Source organism: Montipora foliosa, chromosome 6 (genome assembly GCF_036669935.1).
Source record: "Montipora foliosa isolate CH-2021 chromosome 6, ASM3666993v2, whole genome shotgun sequence".
In the NCBI taxonomy this organism is placed as follows: Eukaryota; Metazoa; Cnidaria; class Anthozoa; order Scleractinia; family Acroporidae; genus Montipora; species Montipora foliosa.
Window position 1 is genome coordinate 4,376,145 of NC_090874.1, and position 13,008 is coordinate 4,389,152.

General features: G+C 42.4%; 1 long non-coding RNA gene across 1 annotated transcript; it reads right to left on the reverse strand.

Annotated features, from left to right (window-relative positions):
- Positions 1–101: 101 nt before the first annotated feature.
- Positions 102–12,351, reverse strand: LOC138006391 (uncharacterized). The gene is made up of 17 exons (XR_011123891.1): positions 12,197–12,351; positions 10,847–11,186; positions 10,446–10,511; positions 9,462–9,801; positions 9,061–9,126; positions 8,077–8,416; positions 7,676–7,741; positions 6,691–7,030; positions 6,290–6,355; positions 5,306–5,645; positions 4,905–4,970; positions 3,921–4,260; positions 3,520–3,585; positions 2,536–2,875; positions 2,135–2,200; positions 1,150–1,489; positions 102–814 (listed from the first exon to the last, which is right to left on the reverse strand). It is a non-coding gene; the product is annotated as an uncharacterized lncRNA (long non-coding RNA).
- Between the last annotated feature and the right edge of the window lie 657 nt (positions 12,352–13,008).

Here is a 13,008-nt window from a genome sequence, read left to right on the forward strand (position 1 = left end):
TACATGAGGTACTTACCTCATTAAAACATATGCTGTACTCATTATATGTGGGCTCATGTTAGATCACACGTAACAAATGTCAACCGTTCGTGTTTCGACAGGGAGAGACTCATATCTGGTAGGTGATCATTTTATAAGTGCCCCTTCAGGCCATTTTCGTCTACAGAAGCCACCAGGCTGGCATCATTAAGCTAGAATGTGGGTAAAGGCAAGCCTTTGAAAGAAAACAGAGGCGAGAGATGGTTTCATGCAGACTGGGACGCCTAACTGAATGCTCTGTTTTAAACAAGGCGGTTCACGAGTGAAGTTGTCTCTCTGGTCTTTCTTTGGACGGATTCCAGGACCTACCGATACAATTTGGGCAAGTTTTGAAAGCTAAAAACTTCAATCGATGCGGTATTTTGCTGGTAGGACTGGGTGGCCCGACACTTATGAAAAAAACTATAAAATGAGAATCGGGAGTCTTCCCTTGTCATGGAATGGCAGAATTACCCAGAATTCTTTTTGGGCATGAGCGAGGCAACTTAAGAAGCAGGAGACTGGCCCTCATGGAATGGCTGAAGCGCGGCCAGAGGAAATGATTTCTAGCCAGATACTCAGGGGTAGGCCTGGTGTGTGCTTTTAACTTAGATTTTGGATTTCTGAACAAGTTTTTATCATAGAAGATTCGCGACAAAGGTGTGCTTTCATTTCGCTGTAATTCTCGTGTCAAAGAAACGCTATAATAATGTAAATACGAGAAAAATACGTTTTCTCTCCCGTCCCCTTCTTATGCATGATCTTCGCGGAAATTACATTCTGTTCCTCAGTAAACCTGGAACAACCAGTTATGGTCTTAGTTCTGTTTTTTCTTACGTATCAGCTAAGTTGCGGAATGCGCTACCTGATTTTATCCGTAACTATGAGTTTACTGGTTTTAAAAGAGAATCCAGGGCCGCATTTTGTACAGGGGCTTTTCTTTCTAATGAATATATCTTTAAATATTACGTATTTAGAAGGTATCTGTATAGGCTATGTATTTTAGCTGTAAATGTAATGTCTCGAAGTTATTAGCTCCTGTAGTTATTGGGAAAAAGCTTATGACTGTATGTATGTTACCTTTAGCAGGGCGCATGCGCACACTTTGTAATCTACGACTCCAGTGCTTACCATATGACACAAAATGACTTTTGTCTTGAATATATAAGCCATCTAATTGTTACGCTATGTTGACAAGGGCGGTTTGGAGCTGTGAGTAGGCGTGGGATTTGTCACATATGGTTTAGGGGCCGACATATCTCTCCCTCAATGCCGTACCGGGAGGCAAGGTCGGTAGCAGAAAGCAGCGAAGGGCCAACTGCGTCCAAAAGCGATCGCACCGGCCGAAATCCAGGGATGACTCGTTTGGTACGACGCTCCAGCGCCGGTGTCTGGAGGTACTGCGTTTTTCTCTCTTGTTCAAACATTCCGTCAGCGCATGCGTAAATGTTCTGGCTCTCCGATACCTAGCCTACCAAAAAAAATTACATGCTGTTTTTTTTTTTGTTTTTTTTTAAACCAGCAATTGACATTTCAGTTGATTTTATAGGAATAAACGTAACGTAAGAACCGTGCGTGTCTGGTCTTGTCTCAGACAGAGGCGAGAGATGGTTTCATGCAGACTGGGACGCCTAACTGAATGCTCTGTTTTAAACAAGGCGGTTCACGAGTGAAGTTGTCTCTCTGGTCTTTCTTTGGACGGATTCCAGGACCTACCGATACAATTTGGGCAAGTTTTGAAAGCTAAAAACTTCAATCGATGCGGTATTTTGCTGGTAGGACTGGGTGGCCCGACACTTATGAAAAAAACTATAAAATGAGAATCGGGAGTCTTCCCTTGTCATGGAATGGCAGAATTACCCAGAATTCTTTTTGGGCATGAGCGAGGCAACTTAAGAAGCAGGAGACTGGCCCTCATGGAATGGCTGAAGCGCGGCCAGAGGAAATGATTTCTAGCCAGATACTCAGGGGTAGGCCTGGTGTGTGCTTTTAACTTAGATTTTGGATTTCTGAACAAGTTTTTATCATAGAAGATTCGCGACAAAGGTGTGCTTTCATTTCGCTGTAATTCTCGTGTCAAAGAAACGCTATAATAATGTAAATACGAGAAAAATACGTTTTCTCTCCCGTCCCCTTCTTATGCATGATCTTCGCGGAAATTACATTCTGTTCCTCAGTAAACCTGGAACAACCAGTTATGGTCTTAGTTCTATTTTTTCTTACGTATCAGCTAAGTTGCGGAATGCGCTACCTGATTTTATCCGTAACTATGAGTTTACTGGTTTTAAAAGAGAATCCAGGGCCGCATTTTGTACAGGGGCTTTTCTTTCTAATGAATATATCTTTAAATATTACGTATTTAGAAGGTATCTGTATAGGCTATGTATTTTAGCTGTAAATGTAATGTCTCGAAGTTATTAGCTCCTGTAGTTATTGGGAAAAAGCTTATGACTGTATGTATGTTACCTTTAGCAGGGCGCATGCGCACACTTTGTAATCTACGACTCCAGTGCTTACCATATGACACAAAATGACTTTTGTCTTGAATATATAAGCCATCTAATTGTTACGCTATGTTGACAAGGGCGGTTTGGAGCTGTGAGTAGGCGTGGGATTTGTCACATATGGTTTAGGGGCCGACATATCTCTCCCTCAATGCCGTACCGGGAGGCAAGGTCGGTAGCAGAAAGCAGCGAAGGGCCAACTGCGTCCAAAAGCGATCGCACCGGCCGAAATCCAGGGATGACTCGTTTGGTACGACGCTCCAGCGCCGGTGTCTGGAGGTACTGCGTTTTTCTCTCTTGTTCAAACATTCCGTCAGCGCATGCGTAAATGTTCTGGCTCTCCGATACCTAGCCTACCAAAAAAAATTACATGCTGTTTTTTTTTTGTTTTTTTTTAAACCAGCAATTGACATTTCAGTTGATTTTATAGGAATAAACGTAACGTAAGAACCGTGCGTGTCTGGTCTTGTCTCAGACAGAGGCGAGAGATGGTTTCATGCAGACTGGGACGCCTAACTGAATGCTCTGTTTTAAACAAGGCGGTTCACGAGTGAAGTTGTCTCTCTGGTCTTTCTTTGGACGGATTCCAGGACCTACCGATACAATTTGGGCAAGTTTTGAAAGCTAAAAACTTCAATCGATGCGGTATTTTGCTGGTAGGACTGGGTGGCCCGACACTTATGAAAAAAACTATAAAATGAGAATCGGGAGTCTTCCCTTGTCATGGAATGGCAGAATTACCCAGAATTCTTTTTGGGCATGAGCGAGGCAACTTAAGAAGCAGGAGACTGGCCCTCATGGAATGGCTGAAGCGCGGCCAGAGGAAATGATTTCTAGCCAGATACTCAGGGGTAGGCCTGGTGTGTGCTTTTAACTTAGATTTTGGATTTCTGAACAAGTTTTTATCATAGAAGATTCGCGACAAAGGTGTGCTTTCATTTCGCTGTAATTCTCGTGTCAAAGAAACGCTATAATAATGTAAATACGAGAAAAATACGTTTTCTCTCCCGTCCCCTTCTTATGCATGATCTTCGCGGAAATTACATTCTGTTCCTCAGTAAACCTGGAACAACCAGTTATGGTCTTAGTTCTGTTTTTTCTTACGTATCAGCTAAGTTGCGGAATGCGCTACCTGATTTTATCCGTAACTATGAGTTTACTGGTTTTAAAAGAGAATCCAGGGCCGCATTTTGTACAGGGGCTTTTCTTTCTAATGAATATATCTTTAAATATTACGTATTTAGAAGGTATCTGTATAGGCTATGTATTTTAGCTGTAAATGTAATGTCTCGAAGTTATTAGCTCCTGTAGTTATTGGGAAAAAGCTTATGACTGTATGTATGTTACCTTTAGCAGGGCGCATGCGCACACTTTGTAATCTACGACTCCAGTGCTTACCATATGACACAAAATGACTTTTGTCTTGAATATATAAGCCATCTAATTGTTACGCTATGTTGACAAGGGCGGTTTGGAGCTGTGAGTAGGCGTGGGATTTGTCACATATGGTTTAGGGGCCGACATATCTCTCCCTCAATGCCGTACCGGGAGGCAAGGTCGGTAGCAGAAAGCAGCGAAGGGCCAACTGCGTCCAAAAGCGATCGCACCGGCCGAAATCCAGGGATGACTCGTTTGGTACGACGCTCCAGCGCCGGTGTCTGGAGGTACTGCGTTTTTCTCTCTTGTTCAAACATTCCGTCAGCGCATGCGTAAATGTTCTGGCTCTCCGATACCTAGCCTACCAAAAAAAATTACATGCTGTTTTTTTTTTGTTTTTTTTTAAACCAGCAATTGACATTTCAGTTGATTTTATAGGAATAAACGTAACGTAAGAACCGTGCGTGTCTGGTCTTGTCTCAGACAGAGGCGAGAGATGGTTTCATGCAGACTGGGACGCCTAACTGAATGCTCTGTTTTAAACAAGGCGGTTCACGAGTGAAGTTGTCTCTCTGGTCTTTCTTTGGACGGATTCCAGGACCTACCGATACAATTTGGGCAAGTTTTGAAAGCTAAAAACTTCAATCGATGCGGTATTTTGCTGGTAGGACTGGGTGGCCCGACACTTATGAAAAAAACTATAAAATGAGAATCGGGAGTTTTCCCTTGTCATGGAATGGCAGAATTACCCAGAATTCTTTTTGGGCATGAGCGAGGCAACTTAAGAAGCACGAGACTGGCCCTCATGGAATGGCTGAAGCGCGGCGAGAGGAAATGATTTCTAGCCAGATACTCAGGAGTAGGCCTGGTGTGTGCTTTTAACTTAGATTTTGGATTTCTGAACAAGTTTTTATCATAGAAGATTCGCGACAAAGGTGTGCTTTCATTTCGCTGTAATTCTCGTGTCAAAGAAACGCTATAATAATGTAAATACGAGAAAAATACGTTTTCTCTCCCGTCCCCTTCTTATGCATGATCTTCGCGGAAATTACATTCTGTTCCTCAGTAAACCTGGAACAACCAGTTATGGTCTTAGTTCTGTTTTTTCTTACGTATCAGCTAAGTTGCGGAATGCGCTACCTGATTTTATCCGTAACTATGAGTTTACTGGTTTTAAAAGAGAATCCAGGGCCGCATTTTGTACAGGGGCTTTTCTTTCTAATGAATATATCTTTAAATATTACGTATTTAGAAGGTATCTGTATAGGCTATGTATTTTAGCTGTAAATGTAATGTCTCGAAGTTATTAGCTCCTGTAGTTATTGGGAAAAAGCTTATGACTGTATGTATGTTACCTTTAGCAGGGCGCATGCGCACACTTTGTAATCTACGACTCCAGTGCTTACCATATGACACAAAATGACTTTTGTCTTGAATATATAAGCCATCTAATTGTTACGCTATGTTGACAAGGGCGGTTTGGAGCTGTGAGTAGGCGTGGGATTTGTCACATATGGTTTAGGGGCCGACATATCTCTCCCTCAATGCCGTACCGGGAGGCAAGGTCGGTAGCAGAAAGCAGCGAAGGGCCAACTGCGTCCAAAAGCGATCGCACCGGCCGAAATCCAGGGATGACTCGTTTGGTACGACGCTCCAGCGCCGGTGTCTGGAGGTACTGCGTTTTTCTCTCTTGTTCAAACATTCCGTCAGCGCATGCGTAAATGTTCTGGCTCTCCGATACCTAGCCTACCAAAAAAATTACATGCTGTTTTTTTTTTGTTTTTTTTTTAAACCAGCAATTGACATTTCAGTTGATTTTATAGGAATAAACGTAACGTAAGAACCGTGCGTGTCTGGTCTTGTCTCAGACAGAGGCGAGAGATGGTTTCATGCAGACTGGGACGCCTAACTGAATGCTCTGTTTTAAACAAGGCGGTTCACGAGTGAAGTTGTCTCTCTGGTCTTTCTTTGGACGGATTCCAGGACCTACCGATACAATTTGGGCAAGTTTTGAAAGCTAAAAACTTCAATCGATGCGGTATTTTGCTGGTAGGACTGGGTGGCCCGACACTTATGAAAAAAACTATAAAATGAGAATCGGGAGTCTTCCCTTGTCATGGAATGGCAGAATTACCCAGAATTCTTTTTGGGCATGAGCGAGGCAACTTAAGAAGCAGGAGACTGGCCCTCATGGAATGGCTGAAGCGCGGCCAGAGGAAATGATTTCTAGCCAGATACTCAGGGGTAGGCCTGGTGTGTGCTTTTAACTTAGATTTTGGATTTCTGAACAAGTTTTTATCATAGAAGATTCGCGACAAAGGTGTGCTTTCATTTCGCTGTAATTCTCGTGTCAAAGAAACGCTATAATAATGTAAATACGAGAAAAATACGTTTTCTCTCCCGTCCCCTTCTTATGCATGATCTTCGCGGAAATTACATTCTGTTCCTCAGTAAACCTGGAACAACCAGTTATGGTCTTAGTTCTGTTTTTTCTTACGTATCAGCTAAGTTGCGGAATGCGCTACCTGATTTTATCCGTAACTATGAGTTTACTGGTTTTAAAAGAGAATCCAGGGCCGCATTTTGTACAGGGGCTTTTCTTTCTAATGAATATATCTTTAAATATTACGTATTTAGAAGGTATCTGTATAGGCTATGTATTTTAGCTGTAAATGTAATGTCTCGAAGTTATTAGCTCCTGTAGTTATTGGGAAAAAGCTTATGACTGTATGTATGTTACCTTTAGCAGGGCGCATGCGCACACTTTGTAATCTACGACTCCAGTGCTTACCATATGACACAAAATGACTTTTGTCTTGAATATATAAGCCATCTAATTGTTACGCTATGTTGACAAGGGCGGTTTGGAGCTGTGAGTAGGCGTGGGATTTGTCACATATGGTTTAGGGGCCGACATATCTCTCCCTCAATGCCGTACCGGGAGGCAAGGTCGGTAGCAGAAAGCAGCGAAGGGCCAACTGCGTCCAAAAGCGATCGCACCGGCCGAAATCCAGGGATGACTCGTTTGGTACGACGCTCCAGCGCCGGTGTCTGGAGGTACTGCGTTTTTCTCTCTTGTTCAAACATTCCGTCAGCGCATGCGTAAATGTTCTGGCTCTCCGATACCTAGCCTACCAAAAAAAATTACATGCTGTTTTTTTTTTGTTTTTTTTTTAAACCAGCAATTGACATTTCAGTTGATTTTATAGGAATAAACGTAACGTAAGAACCGTGCGTGTCTGGTCTTGTCTCAGACAGAGGCGAGAGATGGTTTCATGCAGACTGGGACGCCTAACTGAATGCTCTGTTTTAAACAAGGCGGTTCACGAGTGAAGTTGTCTCTCTGGTCTTTCTTTGGACGGATTCCAGGACCTACCGATACAATTTGGGCAAGTTTTGAAAGCTAAAAACTTCAATCGATGCGGTATTTTGCTGGTAGGACTGGGTGGCCCGACACTTATGAAAAAAACTATAAAATGAGAATCGGGAGTCTTCCCTTGTCATGGAATGGCAGAATTACCCAGAATTCTTTTTGGGCATGAGCGAGGCAACTTAAGAAGCAGGAGACTGGCCCTCATGGAATGGCTGAAGCGCGGCCAGAGGAAATGATTTCTAGCCAGATACTCAGGGGTAGGCCTGGTGTGTGCTTTTAACTTAGATTTTGGATTTCTGAACAAGTTTTTATCATAGAAGATTCGCGACAAAGGTGTGCTTTCATTTCGCTGTAATTCTCGTGTCAAAGAAACGCTATAATAATGTAAATACGAGAAAAATACGTTTTCTCTCCCGTCCCCTTCTTATGCATGATCTTCGCGGAAATTACATTCTGTTCCTCAGTAAACCTGGAACAACCAGTTATGGTCTTAGTTCTGTTTTTTCTTACGTATCAGCTAAGTTGCGGAATGCGCTACCTGATTTTATCCGTAACTATGAGTTTACTGGTTTTAAAAGAGAATCCAGGGCCGCATTTTGTACAGGGGCTTTTCTTTCTAATGAATATATCTTTAAATATTACGTATTTAGAAGGTATCTGTATAGGCTATGTATTTTAGCTGTAAATGTAATGTCTCGAAGTTATTAGCTCCTGTAGTTATTGGGAAAAAGCTTATGACTGTATGTATGTTACCTTTAGCAGGGCGCATGCGCACACTTTGTAATCTACGACTCCAGTGCTTACCATATGACACAAAATGACTTTTGTCTTGAATATATAAGCCATCTAATTGTTACGCTATGTTGACAAGGGCGGTTTGGAGCTGTGAGTAGGCGTGGGATTTGTCACATATGGTTTAGGGGCCGACATATCTCTCCCTCAATGCCGTACCGGGAGGCAAGGTCGGTAGCAGAAAGCAGCGAAGGGCCAACTGCGTCCAAAAGCGATCGCACCGGCCGAAATCCAGGGATGACTCGTTTGGTACGACGCTCCAGCGCCGGTGTCTGGAGGTACTGCGTTTTTCTCTCTTGTTCAAACATTCCGTCAGCGCATGCGTAAATGTTCTGGCTCTCCGATACCTAGCCTACCAAAAAAATTACATGCTGTTTTTTTTTTGTTTTTTTTTTAAACCAGCAATTGACATTTCAGTTGATTTTATAGGAATAAACGTAACGTAAGAACCGTGCGTGTCTGGTCTTGTCTCAGACAGAGGCGAGAGATGGTTTCATGCAGACTGGGACGCCTAACTGAATGCTCTGTTTTAAACAAGGCGGTTCACGAGTGAAGTTGTCTCTCTGGTCTTTCTTTGGACGGATTCCAGGACCTACCGATACAATTTGGGCAAGTTTTGAAAGCTAAAAACTTCAATCGATGCGGTATTTTGCTGGTAGGACTGGGTGGCCCGACACTTATGAAAAAAACTATAAAATGAGAATCGGGAGTCTTCCCTTGTCATGGAATGGCAGAATTACCCAGAATTCTTTTTGGGCATGAGCGAGGCAACTTAAGAAGCAGGAGACTGGCCCTCATGGAATGGCTGAAGCGCGGCCAGAGGAAATGATTTCTAGCCAGATACTCAGGGGTAGGCCTGGTGTGTGCTTTTAACTTAGATTTTGGATTTCTGAACAAGTTTTTATCATAGAAGATTCGCGACAAAGGTGTGCTTTCATTTCGCTGTAATTCTCGTGTCAAAGAAACGCTATAATAATGTAAATACGAGAAAAATACGTTTTCTCTCCCGTCCCCTTCTTATGCATGATCTTCGCGGAAATTACATTCTGTTCCTCAGTAAACCTGGAACAACCAGTTATGGTCTTAGTTCTGTTTTTTCTTACGTATCAGCTAAGTTGCGGAATGCGCTACCTGATTTTATCCGTAACTATGAGTTTACTGGTTTTAAAAGAGAATCCAGGGCCGCATTTTGTACAGGGGCTTTTCTTTCTAATGAATATATCTTTAAATATTACGTATTTAGAAGGTATCTGTATAGGCTATGTATTTTAGCTGTAAATGTAATGTCTCGAAGTTATTAGCTCCTGTAGTTATTGGGAAAAAGCTTATGACTGTATGTATGTTACCTTTAGCAGGGCGCATGCGCACACTTTGTAATCTACGACTCCAGTGCTTACCATATGACACAAAATGACTTTTGTCTTGAATATATAAGCCATCTAATTGTTACGCTATGTTGACAAGGGCGGTTTGGAGCTGTGAGTAGGCGTGGGATTTGTCACATATGGTTTAGGGGCCGACATATCTCTCCCTCAATGCCGTACCGGGAGGCAAGGTCGGTAGCAGAAAGCAGCGAAGGGCCAACTGCGTCCAAAAGCGATCGCACCGGCCGAAATCCAGGGATGACTCGTTTGGTACGACGCTCCAGCGCCGGTGTCTGGAGGTACTGCGTTTTTCTCTCTTGTTCAAACATTCCGTCAGCGCATGCGTAAATGTTCTGGCTCTCCGATACCTAGCCTACCAAAAAAAATTACATGCTGTTTTTTTTTGTTTTTTTTTTAAACCAGCAATTGACATTTCAGTTGATTTTATAGGAATAAACGTAACGTAAGAACCGTGCGTGTCTGGTCTTGTCTCAGACAGAGGCGAGAGATGGTTTCATGCAGACTGGGACGCCTAACTGAATGCTCTGTTTTAAACAAGGCGGTTCACGAGTGAAGTTGTCTCTCTGGTCTTTCTTTGGACGGATTCCAGGACCTACCGATACAATTTGGGCAAGTTTTGAAAGCTAAAAACTTCAATCGATGCGGTATTTTGCTGGTAGGACTGGGTGGCCCGACACTTATGAAAAAAACTATAAAATGAGAATCGGGAGTCTTCCCTTGTCATGGAATGGCAGAATTACCCAGAATTCTTTTTGGGCATGAGCGAGGCAACTTAAGAAGCAGGAGACTGGCCCTCATGGAATGGCTGAAGCGCGGCCAGAGGAAATGATTTCTAGCCAGATACTCAGGGGTAGGCCTGGTGTGTGCTTTTAACTTAGATTTTGGATTTCTGAACAAGTTTTTATCATAGAAGATTCGCGACAAAGGTGTGCTTTCATTTCGCTGTAATTCTCGTGTCAAAGAAACGCTATAATAATGTAAATACGAGAAAAATACGTTTTCTCTCCCGTCCCCTTCTTATGCATGATCTTCGCGGAAATTACATTCTGTTCCTCAGTAAACCTGGAACAACCAGTTATGGTCTTAGTTCTGTTTTTTCTTACGTATCAGCTAAGTTGCGGAATGCGCTACCTGATTTTATCCGTAACTATGAGTTTACTGGTTTTAAAAGAGAATCCAGGGCCGCATTTTGTACAGGGGCTTTTCTTTCTAATGAATATATCTTTAAATATTACGTATTTAGAAGGTATCTGTATAGGCTATGTATTTTAGCTGTAAATGTAATGTCTCGAAGTTATTAGCTCCTGTAGTTATTGGGAAAAAGCTTATGACTGTATGTATGTTACCTTTAGCAGGGCGCATGCGCACACTTTGTAATCTACGACTCCAGTGCTTACCATATGACACAAAATGACTTTTGTCTTGAATATATAAGCCATCTAATTGTTACGCTATGTTGACAAGGGCGGTTTGGAGCTGTGAGTAGGCGTGGGATTTGTCACATATGGTTTAGGGGCCGACATATCTCTCCCTCAATGCCGTACCGGGAGGCAAGGTCGGTAGCAGAAAGCAGCGAAGGGCCAACTGCGTCCAAAAGCGATCGCACCGGCCGAAATCCAGGGATGACTCGTTTGGTACGACGCTCCAGCGCCGGTGTCTGGAGGTACTGCGTTTTTCTCTCTTGTTCAAACATTCCGTCAGCGCATGCGTAAATGTTCTGGCTCTCCGATACCTAGCCTACCAAAAAAAATTACATGCTGTTTTTTTTTTGTTTTTTTTTTTAAACCAGCAATTGACATTTCAGTTGATTTTATAGGAATAAACGTAACGTAAGAACCGTGCGTGTCTGGTCTTGTCTCAGACAGAGGCGAGAGATGGTTTCATGCAGACTGGGACGCCTAACTGAATGCTCTGTTTTAAACAAGGCGGTTCACGAGTGAAGTTGTCTCTCTGGTCTTTCTTTGGACGGATTCCAGGACCTACCGATACAATTTGGGCAAGTTTTGAAAGCTAAAAACTTCAATCGATGCGGTATTTTGCTGGTAGGACTGGGTGGCCCGACACTTATGAAAAAAACTATAAAATGAGAATCGGGAGTTTTCCCTTGTCATGGAATGGCAGAATTACCCAGAATTCTTTTTGGGCATGAGCGAGGCAACTTAAGAAGCACGAGACTGGCCCTCATGGAATGGCTGAAGCGCGGCGAGAGGAAATGATTTCTAGCCAGATACTCAGGAGTAGGCCTGGTGTGTGCTTTTAACTTAGATTTTGGATTTCTGAACAAGTTTTTATCATAGAAGATTCGCGACAAAGGTGTGCTTTCATTTCGCTGTAATTCTCGTGTCAAAGAAACGCTATTATAATGTAAATGCGAGAAAAATACGTTTTCTCTCCCGTCCCCTTCTTATGCATGATCTTCGCGGAAATTACATTCTGTTCCTCAGTAAACCTGGAACAACCAGTTATGGTCTTGGTTGTGTTTTTTCTTTCGTATCAGCTAAGTTGCGGAATGCGCTACCTGATTTTATCCGTAACTATGAGTTTACTGGTTTTAAAAGAGAATCCAGGGCCGCATTTTGTACAGGGGCTTTTCTTTCTAATGAATATATCTTTAAATATTACGTATTTAGAAGGTATCTGTATAGGCTATGTATTTTAGCTGTAAATGTAATGTCTCGAAGATATTAAGTCTTGTAGTTATTTGGAAATTCGAGATGAAATTAAGATTATGCTTGTATGTATGTTACCTTTAGCGGGGTGCGTGTGCACACTTTGTAGTCGGCGATTCCATTGCTTACCATATGACAGATAAAATGATTTTTTCCTTGAATATATAAGCCGTCTAATTCTTTCCTTATATTGACAAGGGTGGTTTGGAGCTGTGAGTCGGCGTGGGATTTGTCACATATGGTTTAGGGACCGACACACTCTCGTACCCAGCGTCTTTGTTTTCTTTGACCAGGGTATACTTGGGTATACAGGGGTATATAAGTTTATACATGGGTATATAGTGGTATATAAGGGTATACAAGGGTATATTTGGATATATAAGGGTCTACATGGGTATATAAGGCATAGATGGGTGTATAGGGGGACTGATAAGGGTATACATGGGTATATAGGGGTATAATGGTATACATGGGTATATAGGGCTAATTATTAGATACACTATAAATACCTTCTATATTTAAATACGTAATAATAAGGAATACATGAGGGACTTACCTGATTTTAAAATATAACCGCAAACACATGAAATTCATGCCGCGGGCTCGTGGTGCGTGTTTTGATTTTTTGGTGCACAAGTCGGTGCACAACAAAACTAGAGAGGACCGCTCTCCTCAGCCGTCTCAGGAACAATTTCTGATGCATTTAGTGCTCAGGAATCATCACAGAAAAGTGAGGTAAGGATAGGTTTTATTTTCTTCATCAATTTTTTTTCGATTTATGGCGAATCGGTCTGAATTGTAAGCTTCGTTTTTTTAATTTGCGGAGCTCGAGATCACAGAATCTTTATCGTACTGCATCTATCCCACCAACCGCTCCTTCTCAAGTTTGC